Below are 13,062 nucleotides of genomic sequence, written 5' to 3' on the forward strand. Positions count from 1 at the left end.
AATGATCTGGACAAGGGGATTGAGCGCACCCTCAGTAAGTTCGCAGACAACACCATGTTGGGCAGGAGTGTTGATCTGCTGGAGGGTAGGAAGGCTCTACAGAGGGATCTGGACAGGCTGGATCAAAGCCATTTGTATGAGGTTCAACAAGGCTAATTGTTGGGTCCTGCACTTGGGTCACAACAACCCCATGCAGCACTATAGGCTTGGGGAAGAGTGGCTGGAAAGCTGCCCAGCAGAAAAAGACCTGGGGGTGCTGGTTGACAGCTGGCTGAATATGAGCCAGCAGTGTGCCCAGGTGGCCAAGAAGGCCAACGGCATCCTGGCCTGCATCAGAAATAGTGTGGCCAGCAGGAGCAGGGAGGTGATCGTCCCCCTGTAATGGACACTGGTGAGGCTGCACCTCGAGTCCTGTGTTCAGTTTTGGGCCCCTCGCTACAGGAAAGACATTGAGGTGCTGGAGCGTGTCCAGAGAAGGGCAACCAAGTTGGTGAGGGGCCTGGAGCACAAGTCTTATGAGAAGCAGCTGAGGAAACTGGGGTCATTTAGCCTGGAGAAAAGGAGGCTGAGGAGAGACCTTATCGCTCACTACAACTACCTGAAAGAAGATTGTAGCGAGGTGGGTGTTGGTCTCTTCTGTCAAGTGACTAGTGATAGGACGAGAAGAAATGGCCTCAAGTTGCGCCAGGAGAGGTTTAGATTGGATATTAGGAGAAATTTCTTCACCAAAAGGGTCGTCAAGCACTGGAACAGGCTGCCCAGGGAAGTGGTTGAGTCGCCATCCCTGGAGGTATTCAACAAGCGCGTAGACAAGGCACTTCGGGGCATGGTTTAGTGGGAATGGTTGACGGTTGGACTCAATGATCTTAAAGGTCTTTTCCAACCTAAACCATTCTATGATTCTATGAATCATGGAGGCATGCAGTCATCTACAGAAAATGTCTGACATGGTAAAGAAAGCCATTACTTCTCCACAGCAGCTGGGAACAATCCACCATGTCAGTTTTCCTTTGGTGACTTTTATGAGCAATTATTTTATTCCAGGTATGAAATTCCTCATCAGTTGCTACTGAGAATTAATTATATAGTAAAGTTTCTCTTGTTCATGTTTGAGTGAATGGTAGTATTGACCCTGTTCTCTATTGATAGATGAAACTTTTTACAGCTTTGGTTTGAGCATAAAAGGCAGGTTCTAGGTGTTCCTCCTCCTTTAAAATGCTGGGATCAGATCCACTGCTGATGATCCACCCAGGCACATGGTACTAGAGTTGTGCTATGCCTTTCCATGTCCTGGAAGTGCATGAGGATTTAAATGCATTTATCTACCTCATGTAAAGGAGACTGGCACCAGTAGCATTGGTTAACCTCTTCAGCTGCTTTGCCCAATGCACGCCGCTGCACTTTGGTCTGGCGGGTCTTTGTTCAGAAACTACCTTAATCTGTACGTTGGAAATATCATTTAGCTACAGAACAGCGATTACCAATCAATCAATGAGGTTTATTACCTCACCTACTCAGTAAAGGTAAATGCAGAAGTACAGAAAAAAAGGTGAGGAAATGTATTGTTTCCCCACTTCTTTACACCCAGTTAAAATATTTCTGTATTGAATCTTGTATTAAATGTTGTTTAAATCATCTTTTAGTTGTGTAAATTTTCCTAGTAATGAGTTTTAGAAGGTTGTAGAGAGACTGCAGAAAGCAACTGTTTTGCCCTTCAGACTGTTGAAGAAAGGCTCGTGCTGCATAAATGGGAGGGGGAATTAAGCCATTTCCCGGAGCTGATCACAAAGAAATGAAGTTGCTTGTGTATGATATGGCTTACCTACCTGTTCTGCAAAATAAAACCTTAAGTTCGGAAGAAGCTTCCTCCAAGACAAGCCAGTGAAATCCTTACACCTTACACAGTGTTTCAGTTATCAGCTACAGCTAAGGGTTACATGAAACTATTGTATTAGGTCTTCTTCTGCTACTCCCTCTTACTTGGTCCAGCATTTTTATAAAAAGCAGCAATAGTTGCAACCTTGAGGCATGGTGACCTCCTACAGTGGAGACTCTAGACAGTTCAAGAAAATGGATGACTCTGAATACACCACAGTCTTTATTATGAAAGCTTTTTTTTTTATTTTAAGGTGAGAGAGTGGGCCAAAGAAGTAGTGGGAGAAAAATCTCCATCAGTTTGGACCTCTGAAAGAAGGATAAATCTTTTTCACTTGGGGTAGTGTCTGCTTGTATTTCCTGGTTCTTAACACACTGTCTTACTGGATCAGACCAGTGGTCTGTCTGGTATCCTGTCTTTGCTGGTGGCAATGGAGATGCTATCCAGGGAGAGCATGAGAGCCCTCCCCTCCTACATGCCCATTCCTCTCCTAATTCCCCAGAATCATTGAATTAGGAATGTTAGAGCATGATTTTTAACTGAAAGTAGATTATTCTAAAATAAAATATGACTGACTTTAATTAATATTGCATTAATATTTGCAATGCCATCCACTTCCCCCCCCAGATTAAATAAAATCTGTTCACATCAGAATTGTAAATATTAAGGTTTTGGGATGACTTATACAAAAGTGACGACTTTTTGTCTCTTAACATTTACCATTAGTGATCACTCACAGTCACTTGATTTAAGTATATCTTTATATTAACTGTTGTCAACAAGGGCTTTTTATTCTGAAAGCTATCATATCGTAGGTGGTAAGTTAGGTGAAAGCTGTCACCTATCATATAGGTGGGAGATATAAGTTCTGTTGACTCTCAAGATCATGCTGCAAAGCTTATAGACCTATCCTAAATCAGGAGAAACCCAAGTTGTAGGTAGTTTTATGTTATTTTTAGTTGGCACAGGTTCAACTAGTGAATTACCATTAGTCGTCATTGGCTCACTGATGAATTCATGTCCTTTTAAATTATTTTTGAATGTGTGCCTACAGGCTCTAACAGGCTCCTTGAAGTAATATAAATGAATAAATCAGCGATAGGTATCCACAAAACTATTACACCAGGGAGTGTAAATGGTTTAGTAAGGAAGCACTTATTTAATATTAAATATTTGTCTTAAGCTTCTTACACCTTCTGTACAACTAACTCTTTAGCTGCTGTTAAAATGCTTTTTTTTATGTGTGGTAGACAAGGCACAAAAAGTATCTGTGTGAAAGCTGAGGGGTTTGTAGAGAAGAGCTTGCGAGCTTTGTGAGTTAAAAATGAAATTTGGGGTAGGAAACAAATAGAGACATTTTATTCGTGGTTGCTGCTAGGGGTTTTTTGGTAGTTTTTTTGTGTGGTTTTTTTTTTTTTTTTAAATTTGAGTGGTTGGGAGAAAAATGACATGATGACAGTTAATTATAACTAATCCGGCAGCACTTCAACACAGACTAATATAAAGTTCAGAGACTTCCACCAGCAGTTAGTTATGTCGTTAGGAAGCAATGAGACTTTGGCTAAAATAGTTGTATTGTTTCTCGGCATCTGAAAAACCCACCACATTGCTTAGTACATACATCTGATATGGTGCTGAAAACCAAGGCTATAGCAAAAGAAGGGATATTTCAGCATATGTACGTAGGTCCTAAGACTACAAAGTGTCTTTTAAAAATATTTTTGTTAAAAAAAAACACCACCAGAAATGTCACTCAAAAATAAAACTTAGGCGTTAGTAAGACCATGGTTCAAATAACCTGTTTCAGCTTCTTTTATGTGTATCCAGGGTGGAAAATAAATCACTACAGAGCAGAGAAAGAAATAACTAGACGAGGATTTCAGAGGGAGGAAAACATTTTTAAAGTTAGTAACCGTTGCCTTGATCAGTTAGTAATATTAAGGAATGCTACAGCACATGGTCATTGCCTTTAGACAGGTTTGGGTCTGTTACTCCCCATCCTGCTGATGCTCCTGGGTGTGCTGCACAGGATGGCTTTGTGAATTATTAAAGTGGGAAAAAGTGTCAATAACTTGCTTCACAGATCACCTGATTTGTGAAATGACACCGATCTGGAGCCTTAACAGGAGAAATGTGGCAGAGAAGAGAGGAACAGATAGACTGAACAAATTCCTAAATGTGGTTAGGAGGCTGCAAATACAAGTGCATGGGCTGTAATACATTTCTCTGGCAGGACAGCCTCAGTAGGAAAGTGATGTGCCTAGTAAGCAAGCCTTCAGCAGAAATGAACCTAAGCACCTGGCTTGACTGGAAGTGTCAGACAAATTCACTATCACCCTTAAATACAGAAGAAGAAAAAAGTAGGGAATGATTTTAAAATGTTTAAATCTTCTTTAAAAAAATGCAACAAAAATAGTTTCAAACTTGTTTTGTGGCTGTTCTTGAACTTTAGTTTAGCTCTTTTCTACATATATCCCACTTACATAGATGTGAATGATGTTTGAATTGAATCCTTACTATTGGAAACCGGTTAAATTTAGTATGTCATTTTATATTCAAAACCACAAAAAAGTGCAATTTTAGAAAGTTATGAAAAGCTTGATAAGGTGATGGAAAATTGTGTATAGTGCATTTATTTTGTCTGTGTGTATAGACAGATAGGACATATAGTCAGGCATTCCTAAATGATTTGCAAAGGTACACAAGGTGCGTACAAATTCTGAAGAGTGCTGTGATGTTTAGGCACTAAACAGGGAGTCCCTGGGAAAGGAGAGAGTCCTGGTATGAAGGGAGGGCTCTTAGCTGAGCTGAACATCCCTCTCATCTTTGGTTCTTTAGGCAAAAAGTGATGACTGCTTTTTAGTGCAAGAGAGAACAGAGAAATCTTCTGAACAATGTGGCTGGATATTAAGCTGTTGACTGAATTTCTGTTCATTCTTTCATCCTCTTTCTGTTGTGGAATTTTAAATTCTTTTTTTTTTGGTCTTAAATATTGCAGCCATCTATAGTGTGAACGCTTTCCTATTTCATGTTGACAGGGAATTTAATAACAGTTCATTTAAATAATAAATTGTAGCAAGGTATTCTGTAGTATTATTGAGGCAGACTTTTTTCTAGTGTTAGAAATACTGATGTGTACTGGCTTTGTAAAATATTCACAAGATAAAGACAGCCAAATCCAGTAAAGTATGGCAGCAAGTGAAAGCTGTTCATCATGAGTGTGACTGGGTCAAACCAGATTTCTGCAGACAGCTGCCTACATGCAAAAACTTCTTACCACCACTGACATCTTTGGAGGCACCCTTAATCTCTTGCATGGATGCTCAGAAGTATGTGACAGGGTTCAACCTCCTTGAGGCAAAGCCCTTCTTGGGAATCTCCTATGATGCTGTGTATCTGCAGAGCCCCAAGGTGTGACTAAGGATGTATAGGCAAGAACTAAGCAGCATGTTAAAAATAGCAAGTCAATTTAACGTCAGCATCAGAATGCCATTATTGATTGTGTTGAGCAAATCCCTTACCTTGTATTTAACACTTAATTAAAGCAGTGGAACAGAAGCACTAAAAAAGAGCAAAAAACCTCAAAGCAAAAGCAAAATTATAAGAGAGTATCTTGATTTTTAGTTTTCTGTTCCATAGTCATCGATGGATTTCAAATCTAATAATTAGTCACTAGCGTGAGCCTTCTTTATCTCTTATTATCACTTTTGCTACTAAATAAGTAGTGTCTTGGGACACAAAAACCTTAATTCTTGACACATTCCCCATCTGCTAAATTATTGCCAGTTACTATTTGCAGGGAAGCCCTTCTTCGAGTAGATACTTGCTGCTCTTTCTGTAAAGCAAGACTCCAATCAGGAAAGGTTAATAGCTTGTGAAGTGCCTCCGTTGAAGCTTTTCTTGCCCTGCCATGGCTGGTGAATAGGTGGCAGATGCAGTGCTTCGTGCTGTACCCTACTCATGTTTTTCTTTTAACCGGCACGCCATGGTACTTAAAAAGGACTTTCCCTTACACACCAATATAACTGTCGTGTTTCCTTGAACGTTAACAAGGGTATCACATTTTTAAACTCCAGGGGCTCTAGCCAAGAAGATAATTGGTCTTTTGCAGTAGTTCTGGTCTGTGCTATAATTTGTACTGATTATTTATTTGATAAATATTCCTCCCTCTTCAACCCATCATTGACATCAAAAGGTCTGATCCTGCATTCTCAAAAAAACCCGCTCAAGATGATCTTGAAATTTGAACGAGACAAATGATTCTGGGGTTGGTGACAATGAAAAAAGCCCTTGGAAAGATAAAGTCCGTAGGAGGCAGTTGGTGTTTTCTGATCTTCATGTACCAGTGCTGATACAGTTGTCTCGGCAGATGTGCAGACAAAGAATATGTCCCAAAAGGATCTAGAGTGCAAATAGTTAATGCTCTCCTTTCGTGGAAGGAATGTAGGACGTTAGTTCTTAAGTCCAAATGATAATGTATTATAATTATTTTATAACAACCAGTGATTTTCTATGCAAATCCACCCTCCCCGACTGCATATGGAGTGCGAATAATGTAAATGTTCAAATGTTTTTCTCCCTTTGGTAGAAGTTAACTTTCACTTGGAAAGATTTTCAATGTGTAAAACGTTAAGGGACAGCTCTGGCCACACGGCTGTTATTTGTCACGGTGCTTGCTAGGTACAGAAAGCCTTGGGTTGCTGACATCTCTGCAAAAGAAGCTGGCCAAGGCCAGTCAGCCATGGAGGAAATACTCTACTTTCACTCCCATTATCAGAAGAGCTCTTTGATTGTTCTGGTTTTTTTTTTTTTTTTCTTTTCTTTCCCCTGTGTTATATGCAACACCTGTAATCCCCTGTGGTACAGTACACAGTGGGGAGTGGGAACGGGAGGGATGAGCAAAAGCGAGTCGCCATAAGATGGCTAGGGAGGCACTGGGTGATGCAGTGGGGATAAATCTCCACTGATATTTAGGTCCGATTTGCAATTTACACCCTCCGCTACCTGTGCCTTGAACTGTGGTGTATAATAAAGTCATGCCATGTGTCCCTTAGGAAACACTTGCCAGCTTTCCTGGGACACAAAGAGCAGAACTTGGGTGGAGAAGAATAGGAAGGGACAGATGGCTTGTGGAGAAGAAGGGGCTGGTGTGCTGATCAACCTCTGCGTGTCCAGCGAACTCCGCGCCGCAGTGAGGATTGATTTCGGATCATGGTTCGGCAGTTCTTTCAGGTTTGGGCAGTGATGCACGCTGGGATTTGGGGTATTGTACTCACTAGTGGGTGGTGGGTTTGGACCCAACATTAAGACCGGCTGTAACTATTCACAGAGGTGTGCTCTAACTCGAATGTTAGTAGAGATAAATATCCTGCCTGTACGCATTTCTTCTGTTACTAAAGAAGTCATCACCTAAGGATATGTTCACAACAGGACTGCCATCAATTATGCTGGTGTCTTGATAACTCCATAATTAAAAATAAATTATGTTTGGTCCTTAATAGGACTAGTATTAAACTGAATGCCTGTTTAATCTCTGTTAAGTCTGCCACAAAGAAATGACACCATGAGAAGTGTGAATGAATGATATCCCTTTTCCCCCCTCCCTGTTTCTAATTACACATGATGGCACTTGCAGTGTCCCTTGTGAATGCACAAAATTGGTGCAGCAGGAGAAATGCAAGCTTCCGTATGCTGCAGTCTGTTCATTAGCATTGATTTCTGAGGCACTGCCCCTAAGGATGAGAGGATAATTCCTTTTTTCAGGTTCTCATGATCCCAGCTTATAATAGACTATTAAAAACAACTTCTAAACCTCCGTGCAAGTTCTGGAACAACGAGAGATTCAGGAAACTCCTCATAACCCACCTTTCCATGGAGCATTAAAGCCCAACTAACCACACCTACTTTGTGCCTGACCTGTATGTACCACTTATCTAAAGCTGTGCCTTTCGGCTGCAAATCCATTGTGGCAGGCATTCGTTATCTGCTTGGCTTTCTGCTGCTTTTCTATGCTGCCATTGACTTCAATATGAAAGCTGGTACTACGACAGTAAAAACGCCATAATTCATATATGGAAAAACCTGTCAATTGTTTGCAGTTATAATATCCTGGTAAAGATGACATAGTTCATATTTCCCCCCCCCCCCCCCCTTTTTTTTTTCTTCTCCTGAGTTGTACTAGCTTTTGTGCTATGGTGTAACACCATCACTACCACCTTGCTTACAAAGTCTTCACTGTAACAAAAGATAGAAACCTGATCAATTAATTCATCTAAGTGGCTTTGATCTGATTTGTACAGTGCCTTTTCTTAGCTTTGGGCACAGGAATAAATACTGAGTATTAGTGAAAAGTGTTCAGATTTCCTGAAAGTTCCACATTAATTATTACTACAAAAATTGCACCCAAGATACTTTCCTTGATTTGTTTTTTTGGTATCTTCCTCTTTTTAAAAAATGGCCACCTAAAGAAAGAACAAAATTTAAGCCCAACTGGCTTAAGTAACAAATCATAGTATGTGCATATTAATGGTAAAGAGCGAGAAAACAAATCATAGGTGAGCCCTAATTTCGATAGCTCTTCATCCGCATTACTCTAGTAACTACTAGATAACATAAAAATTGATACAATATTATGGAAGACTTCCTAACAAATGCGGAATGTATCGATAGGGACATTTTGTAACACAGTTTGCTCACTTTCCATTAATGCTGTAGTGGGAGGCTTGTTATCTCGTACCGTTTTCCTCTGAATTTTTGCTCCCTAAGAAACAGACAATAAACTTGGCGATGCGATTTTATGCAACTTTATGCAAGTCTGTTTTTAAGCCTGGAATTCCGTGTTTTGAAACTGTTCTCTGTTCCTGTATAAGCTTTATTCCAGATGCTGTGCAGGCAGGTTGGTTCACATCCCTGAGGTCCCGAGTACAGAAAAAGACGGCTTCTTTGCCCATCTTGCTGAAGATAGACCTGCCTCTAGTCTGTGGCTTTCTGCCCAGCTCTGCTGGAACTGGCTGTTGCATCGCAAGGCTTGCCAAAATTTTGCACAATAACAAGCTCCAATCTACATAACACCTGGCCTGTACAAACCAGGTCATTATGAACTTGATCCAAGCTGTCATTCAAGTGGCTTTGTTATTCCCTTCTTAGGCTGAGCCAGTTATCCATAAGCAAGAACTGGCTTAATGCTTCCAGTACTCACAGGACTTGGGTACCAGTTTTCTTTCTTTGAGCCCCACAAAGCAGGCGAGATCCATGTAACAAGACGATCACAAATAGCAGAAACAAGAAGAAACAACAAGCGATCTGGGCTAAAAACCAGCCTAACAGGTTACTCTGAGTTCCAAGCTGCTTCACGCTCTACATTTGTGCTTTTATTTTCCTGTTGCTGCTTCTTGTTCTCTTACTTCAGCTTTTCTACTTAAATTGAGAAAAGCAGGTTTATTTCATTATTTCCTACATATTCCCTCTGTATTCATTTCCTACACATCTTTTAGGTATGTATAGTCCTCCATAAGGATATTGAGGAAAGCTAGAGTCTCGAGGAAGAGAATCAAAGCCGAAACGTGTGCGATGAAGGGAGCTAGCACTCAGCTGGCTGTAGGACAGCGAGGACTCTTTTTCTCGCCCTCTTGTGCCGCCTCTTCTATTAATCAGTGCTACTCTTGGGGCTGCGGGGGGGAGCTCAGGCTCCCATACCCAGATGCTAGATTAGCTGCATTAATGCAAATTCTACATTGGCAAATTAAGCCAAGACTTGCAGCGGTGCAGTTTCCCAGCTGCTTCAACTCCAGATTAACCACGGGGTGCAAAATGCAACTATGCTTGGCAGACGACAACGTGAGGGCTGTAGGAAGGGAAACAAAGTGTAACTGCCTGTAGTCCAGGGCCAGTCGGGAAAAAAAGAAGTGTCATTTGTGAAAAACTCCTGACATTTCAAGAGGTGATTTCCATTCTGTATCTGACAAAAATGAGACCTTTTAAAACTTTTCAATGGAAAAAAGAAGCAGGCAGCAGAAGCTGGGGCTGGTGCAGCCCCGGTGGGTGCCCTCTGCCACTCACTGTTGGGCGTTTGGGATAGGGCTTTCTGACCTGGGAAACATCCAAGAGATAAACCTTTTTAAAACAAATTGTTGTTGAGGAAGCGTTTCCACTTTGACAAATACAACTTTTCTCACAAAACTTTGTCTGGAACATTCCTGACCGGCTGGAGTGCCATCTCTGGTGGACTTTCCTTCCATGGTAAACTTCCAGGAAGATGCCTAATAATTCATGAGAGCAATGGGCAGGGCTGAACTTGGAGGCAGGAAACTGGTGTTTCAATCCCTGATCCGGATTTCACGCCTTATGGTAAGTACCATCACGTCTCTCTGCCTTCATTTCTACTCTGCTGCCTCTTGCCTTTGTAAGATAGAAACTTTCTGAGACAGGAACACTTGTTTCTTATACAGAACCTAGCACAAGAAAGTTCTGGTTTCATTTAGAGCCTGTAGATGCTGTGAAGAATCCTTGCATTAGGATTTACCAGTATCTAATATTTCTGTAAGGGAAAAATAAAAAGGGGAAACATGCGTGATACAACTATGTCCATTAAAACATGATATGCATTGTTCTTGTTAAATGGAAAATGTCTGGTGAGCTAATTTTTGGAGCCTGAATAGGTTATCGCCGGGGTACAGTGTTAGTGCAAAGGTCATGTACTGCTCTTGAAGGGCCTGATTGTCATTCGTTTATACCAGTTTCCTGTCTGTGGAGTTATTTCTCATTGTCAGTAGTCATAATTAGTTTCACACTCCACACAGTGTGCGAATGAACCTTTTTTAACGGCGCAGAAATAAGAACTGTGTGAAAAGCGGGAATAAATATTGTAGTAATTTCATTGTGCGTACAGTCACCTGGTATTTGCTGAGTTGGATATATGCATTAATTTTTCCTGAATAACACCTAAACTTACTGAGTATAAAAAAAAAGTGTTGGTTGCGCTGAATAATGCCTATTTGAATTTTTAAACAGTGCAGATGATAAACTAAACTGAGATCATTCACTTCATGTATTTAAAGTGATGGATTCAGTATCCACCCTGGCTCCTCTCCCTGCAATCAATAAATATTGCCTCCTTGATAGAGGACTTCAGCCAGTTTGGTGATCTCTTGCACTAATTAAATTCCTGAAGATATGACTTAGATGACTTTGAAAGTCAATGGGACTAACGTTCCTCAGGCGAAGCTTGTAGAGAGTGTTATTAGCGATTACCGGGGGTCGTTACGGAAGCGCTGGAAGTGTCCGCAACACCGCACGGCGAACAGGATTATTAGACTGGTGAAAAACACAGAACTGGCGATTTGGTGCGGGCTGAATTCACAGCTGGAACTGAAATTAAAAAATGATGGGCTCCTTCTGTAGAGCTGCTGTGTATCTAACAAGGCATGTGGAAAACTCGGTCTCTCTCTCTCTTAAAAGGCTAAGAAATAGCTTTCCGCGGGTCCTGAACCCTCCACGAGGTCGGTGGCTCCCTCCCTACGGCTGCCGGGCCTGGCGAAGCGGCCCAGGAGCCACCGGCCGGGAAGTGGCCGGCGCGACCCTTCCCGGGGCGAGGGCGCAGGCAGAGCCGAGACCCTCGGCCCCGGGGGCGGGGGGACGGGCACCCCCCCCCCCGGGTCCGACCCGGCCCTCCGGCTCCCACCACCGGGCCCGCCGAACCGCCGCCCTGCCCCGTGGCCGAGGCGTCCCGTCCCGTCCCGTCCCGTCCCGGGTCGCGGGCAGCGCCGCCCGCCCCGCAGCCGCCCGGCAGAGGGCGTCAGAGGGCGCCGGTTCCTCCGCCGGAGCGGAGCGGAGACCTGGCGGCGGCGGCGGCGGCGGCGTCGGGATGGGCGGCCGCCGAGCCTCCTCCATCTTCGCTCCGCCCGCGGCAGCGCGCCGCCGCGCCCCTCCGCGCTGCGGGGCTGAGCGGGTGAGTGAGGGGAGGGAGAGAGGGAGGGAGGGGAATACGCGCTCCTCCCGCGGGAGCGGCCGGCGCCGCCCCGCCGCCCGCCCGGGCTCGCCCGCGGCGCCGGCTCCGCAGAGCTCCCCGCCTCCCGCAGCGGACCGCGCCGGGCTCGATGTGGCGACCCGGGCTGTGAGGAGGTGCGGCCGGCCCGGTGCCGGGGGAGCGGGTGGGTCCGGCCGGGGGTGGGGGTGGTGTGGGTGGTGTTGGGTGGGTGGGTGGGGGGACGACGACGACCTGCCGGGTCGCGCCGCGCCGCGCCGGAGAAGTTGCTGCGGGTTTTGGGACGGCTCCGGCTGAAATTCCTGGGCTGGCTCGCTCCCTGCGCTGGGCAGCCCGGCGGCCCCCGCAGCCGCCGGCCCCGGCTCCTCCGAGCCGCCCCGGCTCCTGCCCTGCGGGGCGGGGAGGTGCGGGGGACGGTGTCGGAGCACCGTCGCCTGCGCGAAACAGGTGAAGTTTTAATGGATATGAGGCACTTAGGGCAGCACGCCGCCGTGTTACCGCCCGCTTGGGCTCGGTGCGGTAACGGCCGCGAAGTGCGGTCCGCTGGGGAGCTCTTGAAAGTAGCCCGGGTTCTGCTGGCGGAGCCGTCTCTTCTGGGGTTTGTGCTTTTCGTCACGCAGGATGGCTTGATAAAATCATACTTTTTCACTCGCCCGCCCTCCGTCACAGCACCGAAATTGTGTTTGAGTTGTCGCTTTCCCTCCATTCGTTCCTCAGTCGGTGATTTTAAAGAAGGCACTCTAATACGCGGCTTCCTTAACCGTTCGTTACTTCGAACGTTTAGTCTGAATTTGTCACGCATGTCGCTTTATTTGTTTTGTGAATTGTTATTCATTCAAGGTCAAACCGTAGAGAGTTTGGACTTTATTCGTGTGAAGATATGAATGAGGGCTAGCTGTAGTCGTGTGCCTTCCCTCCTCCTCTCTCCCTCCCTCCCACTCGTGTGCCTGCCTGAGCGTTTCTGAAAAAGGCTTTTAAAAGAATAGATGAGGGTCGTAAAAGTACTTGCTGACCTCTGCCTCCAGCTCTTTTGCATAATTGAAATATATTGTTTAACTCCTCTAACGAAAACAAAAAATCAGCTTAAAGAATTGATTTCCCGAGAAGGTAATTTTTGACAGAAACCGTGCAGGGGATGTCTTCATTGTGTGCCTGGGTGAGTGGGATAACGTACCTGTGAGAACTAGGTATCACTGAAAGTACG

The 13,062-nt window shown here is 44.3% G+C and overlaps 1 protein-coding gene and 1 long non-coding RNA gene across 3 annotated transcripts in view; both read left to right on the forward strand.

Moving 5' to 3' along the window:
• LOC128144195 (uncharacterized) overlaps positions 1-7,100 on the forward strand; it is a 158,023-nt gene extending 150,923 nt beyond the window's left edge. Inside the window, exon 5 of the long non-coding RNA XR_008236004.1 lies at positions 6,931-7,100. This is a non-coding gene — a long non-coding RNA (uncharacterized LOC128144195). The remainder of the gene's footprint in view (positions 1-6,930) is intronic.
• A 4,629-nt stretch (positions 7,101-11,729) lies between these two features.
• Positions 11,730-13,062, forward strand: part of THSD7B (thrombospondin type 1 domain containing 7B) — a 338,963-nt gene continuing 337,630 nt past the window's right edge. The window contains exon 1 of one of the 2 annotated variants that reach the window (XM_052793131.1): positions 11,730-11,822. The gene's annotated coding sequence lies outside the window, so the exon portion shown is untranslated. Of the gene's footprint in view, positions 11,823-11,879; positions 11,996-13,062 lie in introns of those variants that run through there. The other variant, XM_052793132.1, reaches the window with a different exon arrangement.

Source organism: Harpia harpyja, chromosome 7 (assembly GCF_026419915.1).
Source record: "Harpia harpyja isolate bHarHar1 chromosome 7, bHarHar1 primary haplotype, whole genome shotgun sequence".
Lineage (NCBI taxonomy): Eukaryota > Metazoa > Chordata > Aves > Accipitriformes > Accipitridae > Harpia > Harpia harpyja.